Below are 7,434 nucleotides of genomic sequence, written 5' to 3'. Positions count from 1 at the left end.
AGCCCTAGGCGGTCGCCCCGACTGCCTTGGGTCAGATACGGCCATGCCTACTCTCTCTTTCAAACTTCTTCTTCTTTTTCTCTGCTTATCCCTTTATTTTTTTCTTCCATGGCTGCCCGCAACCTTTTGCTAAAGGATCATCTCAACCAATAGTTTAAGCTAAACGCCGAAACCCATGATCGATTTATATCTCTATCACACCCCTCACATGGTTTGGGCTTGAAGTGTAGATGCGACATGAAACTTTTTATACCCAACGCGAATATTCCACTTGGAAGTGAGGGTGGATGAGATTTGAGCTTGTGACTTGTATGTAATGTTGGCTCTAATACCATGTTAAGGGATCATCATGGTTAAAGCCCATGATCGATTTATATTCTATATCACTCCATATTCCCCCACACTTACTATAACCCCAAACTAATACTTTAGCAACTTAGGAAATATAATTAATAATACTCCTTAATGGAAATTCATACAAAAATTAGAAAATTGAGAGAGGGAGAATTAGTTTTAGTGAGGAGAGAGGGTGGTTATACAAAAAATTCAGAGTATATTATGCTTAATTGGGCTTGTATTTGCTACCGAGAGAGGATTTGTTTTTAAGTACCCTTATTATTTAATCAAAGTGGGCGATATTTATTAATTGCCCTTTTAATATTAAATTAAAAGGCAAAATTAATTTCACGCTCTTTGATTTGAAATAAGTGTGATATCTTACTGTGTTTCAATAAAGCAATGCTGGCTAAACAAGTCTGGAGATTAATCACCAACACGAATTCCCTGATGGTTCGTACCCTGAAACAAAAGTATTTCCCTCACACTGAGTTAATGGAAACGAAAGTTCCTCCTACTGCAAGCTATACATGGAAATCAATTCTTTCTGCAAGAGACGTGGTGAGGCTTGGGGCTTGTAAATTGGTGGGTTCAGGCAGCTCAATCAGGAGTGATCCTTGGGTGCCTAATTTGCCCAATTTTAAGGTACTGCCAAGAGCCCAAATTGATCCTGCTGGACCAAATTATGTTCATGAGCTGTGTTTGGAAGGAGAGTGGAATTATCAACTGATCGACATCACATTTGTGGAGTGGGAAGCTCGTGAAATAAAGAAGATTCCGCTGTCTGCTTTCCCTCAAATGAATAGGTGGACTTGGCAGCTTACAAAGACTGGGGACTTCACTGTTAAAAGCGCTTACTTTGCTTTTTTACATTCTGTGCAAGCTGCTGGTACGTCATCGTCTAATAACCCCTGCAATGATATTTGGAAGGTGTTATGGAATGCAAATGTACCTCCCAAGGTCAAGAACTTTGGTTGGCGTGCTCTTCATGGAGGGTTACCTGTGAGAAGTAAATTGAAAAAAAGAGGCATATGTGATGATGATGTTAGTTTGTCCTGTTTGTGGAGAGAATGCTGAAACTATTATGCATTCTCTTTTCTTTTGTCCTGTTGCAAAGAGCATTTGGTATTTCTCCCCTCTCCGTTTGACCATTGATGCTGAAAACTCTATCTCTTTCAACTCCTTTTGCCAGCAAAAAATGAAAGAGAAAAAAAAGAGAGAATGGTGGGATATACTCTGGAGTCTGCTGTGGGGTATTTGGCTGAAAAGGAATTCGTGGTGCTTTGATAAAAAATAATTCACAATTGAGTATGTTATCCAACGAGCTGTGAATTTGGTGGGTGAGTTTATCAAGGCCAATGAAGCAAGAGCAACTCCTTTTACTCAGAATACGGTGACTGAACAAGGCTGGAAGATGCCACCTGCAGGTGTTTGCAAAATTAATTCTGATGTTGCCTGCTTCAGTGACAAAACAACTGGTCTTGGTGGTGTGGTCAGGGACTGCCTGGGTGATGTGCTGCTGTCTACAAGCTGGAGACTGCAAGAGGAGTTCGAGGTGGACATTGGAGAAGCCCTTGCTGCTAGACATCTTCTCACAATATCCACAAAAGCTGGCTTTCGAAGCATAATCCTGGAAACTGATAATTTGAAGTTGCATCAGCATTTAAAACATAGAAAAATTCAGAATTCCAGATTTGGACTAATTATTAGTGATATTCTTAAGCTAGCTAATTCTTGTAGTAGTTTTGCTTCTTCACATGTTGGTAGAAAAGGGAATGGGGTAGCTCATCGGCTTGCTCAAAGTAGTGTTATCTTTGAGGATATGAGAATTTGGATGGAGGAGGTGCCTGAGTGTGCTTCAGATGCTGTAATATTAGATGTTTTGAGGAATTAATAAAATCCCCATCTTTCTGTCAAAAAAAATAAATAAATAAGTGTGATATCTTACTTGCCCTCTTTGATAAGAAATTAATAAGGCAACTAAGATGAGCCCTTGTTGATAATCCAAATTGGAAAATGTTAACAAACGTCCCGAGGGCGTTGGATAAGCTAGTTAAAAGTAGAAAGATTAAATTTTAACTTATCCTTCTTGATTAATATATGCCGCCCTCTTTGCTTAGTTTTCTTGAACTGAAACTCACATTAAGGTTATTGTTCAATTACTAATTACAGGGTATGCAACTATGCACCTTAGGAGAGAATTGGGCGTAGCTTCTAAAACAATACTCCGTAGGTCCCAATATAGAAAACCCCAATTGGTCAATACTAAATTAAGTAAATTTATAATTTTAACATTGTCACGAGACTTGTAATTTTGAAATCCACCTAGTAAATAGGTAACGAAGTAACTGACAATTTAAAAATGGATTGAGGCAGAGTAGTAGGAGTAATAAATTTTCATGGCAATGTCCCTGTTCTAAGCCTTGACCATTTGGTAACCCCAACTAACCCAACTACCTTCCATGAAAATGTACAAAGCGGTTAAATTGTGTCCTGTCAAAGTACGGTTCGTGATTAAAGGACTACTTGTACGAGGTGTTGGACCACCAAAGCATATACGGAGTAATATAAGGTTAACCATACATTTTAGACCATATACTATACAATTAATTAATTAAATTATTATTACTAATTGATGATAATTGACATTTTCTTCACCACACTTTTTGACAAGTGGAGGTTTTAATGCTTACTTCAATGCTAATTTCTACCTTCCATTTTGACTCATAATTAAACATTACGTACAAATCGTATACATTTTATAAATAGAACCAAATTTTACAGGTGAGAGTGCATTACATTACAACATGACGTGCAACAATGTTATTTAGGACAAACATCATCCCAAAGACTTTTTACCATACCCTTCTATTTAAGGACGTCTCCACATGTCACGATAACATTTCTAACTCTTTCTCTTGTGACTTGTAGGTACATGTCATATACAACTCCGTATAGGTTACATCCCTAATTCCCTATCTTAATGGCCTAAATTAGAATTGACCTAACTTTTACCTATCTCGAATTGATTCGAGTAAAAAATTGGTATAATAATAATAATAATAATAATAATAATAATAATAATAATAATAATAAACAAACAATAATGTAAACATGTATCAATATAAACATAAAACGACTTAAAATCTTAGGTTATGTTTAGCTCACTTGATTTGAACTAAATTTTTTAATAAGATATAAACTTTTTATGATTTAATCTGATTATAAATATTTTTATATTCAACTAAAATATGACCTTAATGTATATTAATTCTTTATATCATATCAGATGTCATTAAATTTATATTAATGTAAATTATCAAAATATATTTCACACTATCAACTAAAGTTGTGGAGCTTTTAAGTAAGTATATATACTTGTTCAATCCTTTTTGTTAATATTTGTTTATCTCTTGTTTAGAATTTTCAAAGAGTCCGATCCTATATACATATGTTAATGTTAATGGTAAAGATATTAATAATAAAAAGTAGTATTGTAAAAGCATGTCATATTCATCTCAATTACTAGTTTTCAAATTATTAAACTTTGATAATTTATGTAAGGGTAATGCTATAAATTAAATATACTCTTGAAAGTTATAGAAAATTATAAATTTATGACAAAAATACGCATAAATTAGTATAATTAGTGTTTATAATTTTTTTTTTATTTTTTTTTACGATTTTCAAGTGTAAATTTAATGCTTATATATAGCCCTAAGGGTTATGTATAACATTTTCCTTTTGTAATACTAACTTTTTTCTTAAAAAAAATAATGACGTTATATGAAGCTGGTATAAAAATCAAATAATAATAATAAAAAAAAAAAATCCGGTTACAATTACACAATATTCATCTCCTTGTTTAATTATAGACTAGAATACTGAATATTCCCACCAATTCCATCAATACGTAGTCCATGTCCAACATTACGTGGTGTAGCACATACAATAAAACAGAAATTCAAAGATTCCACCTTTATCTTTCCGTCTTTAAAAGGATGGCCTCACAATGTCCCATACATAATATTTCCTCTATTTTCGTTTATTATACTAATTTCACACTTGTAAATTCATTACTCCTTATTTCTATCACTATTACTTTATATATTTAATTAACATTTAGTAAAAATAAAAGTTTAGAAAAAAAAAAAATTAAAGCAAATTTAATAAGATTTTACATCTATTCAAAATAATAATAATAATAATAATAATAATAATAATAATAATAATAATAATAATAAGTACAAATAATTTCAGTTCAGTAAAAATAAGTTCAGTTCAGTAAAATTAATTTCAGTTCAATAAAAATAATTTCAGTTCAGTAAAAATAAGTTCAGTTCAGTAAAATTCAGTTTTCTTAAAGAAGAATTATAATAGAAAATCAGTAAAAATAATTTCAGTTCAATAAAAATAATTTAAGTTCAGTAAAATTAAGTTCAGTTCAGTAAAAATAAGTTCAGTTCAGTAAAAATAATTTCAGTTTAGCAAAATTAAGGTGACTCAAACAGGGCCTTATATATATTTTCTGATGAATAAAAATCGACAAAAGTAAATTATATAGAGTATGAATTATGTAAAAATCAACAAAAGTAAATTATATAGAGTATGAATTATGTAAAAATCAACATTTTGAGAGTACATATCTTACAAAATTTCACACAATTATATACACTTTTCCCCGTTGTTTTTACTTTAGCTATTTCACAAATTAGGCCAAGTAAAAATAAACATTGGAAATATGCATTTCCTTAAATTACCAATAAAATAAAAAGTCAAGAAATCTAACAAATATTTAAATTTAACAAAAACAAGTACATAATTATATAACTATATAAGAAATTATTGAAAATTTTTTCGTTAAAAAAAATTACCGTTGATAAAGAGAGCAAGCACAACAAGGAGTATTTCCTATATTCTTTTTTTTAGGAAAGTATTTCGTACGGAGTATATATTTATACAGAATAATTGAAAGATTGTTATATACACCCGAATATACCATATACAAATGAATATTTGTTCTCATTTTGATGATTGCTATTCTTTCTTTCTTTTTTTTTTTTTTTTTTTTTAAGGAAATGATTGTTATTCATTTTACCATTAAATGAAGAGTTAAAACTAACCTAAAGTTAGTTGGTCGTACGGTACACCCGAATGTATATAACAAATTCTAGAATAATCAAGAGAATTTGACATGTATTCCAAAAAATAACAACCTAATAAAATAATTAATGATTGATGAAAGAATATGCAAAAGGCAAAAGAGATTAAGCTAAAGAACAAAGAACAAGAGATTAATAATCAAGTACTAATCATAATAACTAATTAATGTGATTAACATAACTTTCCTTGATAAATCCTCTCACAGGGCAACATACAACAAGCGCCAGCCACCGTGAGAAAGAAATTGTACAAAAACTAATTGAAATTTGCCCCCATAACAATTTCCCATCTAAATATACAAATTATCCCTCTAAATTAAAACCCATGAAAAACTAAAAATAATCTCCAAATGGGTTCCTAAACTCTTCATCATAATCAGTCAGAATAATAATAATAATAATAATAATAATAATAATTACCTCCCTCCTTAAATCTCCGAAAAAACGAACCAAAAACCGTTAATTATTTAGTAGTCCTAAAATGTGGCCGATTAAAGTAGGACGGGATAGTAACAATAATTATCGCAACAGCATCGAAGTGAGAGACTCGAAAGCGTGCTCATCACAAGGGATTGTAAGACCCATCTCATGACAAAACCCAAATTCTTCTTCAGATTGATGAAGTAAGCTCTGAAATTCTGGCCTGCTTAACAATGAAATTGGAACAATGTATCTTGTTCTGTTGATTCCAACGTAAACTGCGAAATGACCTTTTGGTACATCTTCTGGGTACTCATTTTCTTGTTGGTAACCTTGTTTTTTGCCTAAGCTTGAACATCTCTTTAGTATTTGCTTCAATACTGCTGTTTGTGGCAATTTTGCTGATTTTTTTATTGCCATTTTAATCTTTGTTTATGATTTTTGAGTAATTTTTTTGTGGATTTTTTTTTTCTTGAATTTTCTAGAGTAGTATTGTGAAGGAAGAGAGAGAGAGAGAGAGAGAATGAGTGTGGTGAGGCCGTGAGGGTTAGTGTTGTGAAAAATGAGCAGGTTAGGAGGGGATTTTATAACGAGGAACAAACCAGAGAGAGACAAGAAACTTTTTCTTAATGAAAAAAAATACTACCTCCATTATAGGTTATGAGCAACGATTTGACATAAAGCAGGGAGGGAAAATGTCTAATCGTTGCACATAACCTGTAACGGAGGTAGTATATATATTAAAAAATCGTAATACGGAGTAAAATAAATAAATTTTTTTTTTAAAAAAAAAAAGAAAAAAGAAAAAAAGGGTCAGTTTTTTAAAGGAACGATACCTCTTGGCTGTTGGCCTGTTCCTCGTCAATCCATTTCAGTTAAATTTAAAGGGGTAATTTAAAGGCGTGTGACACCATGTGACTGTAGTTACTGGAGTTACTTGGTCAAGGATCTGTTCTGTTCAACTTATTTATAGTTTAGTTTAGCTCCAATAAATTCAATTTAATTCAGTTCAGTTTAGCTCTAATAAATCCACTTTAGTTCAGTTCAATTTATATTTTAATTTCCTTATCTCATAAAATATTCAGTTCACTTCAATTTAGTTTAGTTCAGCTCCAATAAATTCAGTTCAGTTCAGTTCAGTCAATCAAAACAGACCATTAAGTGTGTACTCGAGTTACTCCTAATCGAGTAACCCCTGACTGAGTAAGTCGAGTAACCCCTTATCAAACTCGAGTAACCCCTGAGTAATTTCTGATCGAGTAACTCGAGTAATTCCTGACCGATTAACCCTCAAGTAACTCCTTAACTAATCCATGACATATTAACTCCTGAGCGAACCCCTCAAGTGGTCTCAGACCAAGTAACCCCTGATTGAGTTACCTCTTGAGTAACCTCCTATCGAATCCCTCAAGTACCCCATGACCGATTAACTTGAGTAACTCTGACCACACGGTGCCTTCAATTCTAATATTATGCCTTGTAGAGTTCAATTTATTTTTACTTATTTTTTTAAAAA

General features: G+C 32.0%; 1 pseudogene; it reads right to left on the bottom strand.

Annotated features, from left to right (window-relative positions):
- Window positions 1-6,017: 6,017 nt before the first annotated feature.
- Window positions 6,018-6,338, bottom strand: LOC145640007 (protein SMALL AUXIN UP-REGULATED RNA 51 pseudogene; annotated as a pseudogene).
- Window positions 6,339-7,434: the final 1,096 nt, after the last annotated feature.

The sequence above is a fragment of the Chenopodium album genome, chromosome 7 (assembly GCF_948465745.1).
Source record: "Chenopodium album chromosome 7, dcCheAlbu1.1, whole genome shotgun sequence".
NCBI lineage: Eukaryota > Viridiplantae > Streptophyta > Magnoliopsida > Caryophyllales > Amaranthaceae > Chenopodium > Chenopodium album.
This window is presented reverse-complemented; position numbering and strand designations above follow the sequence as displayed.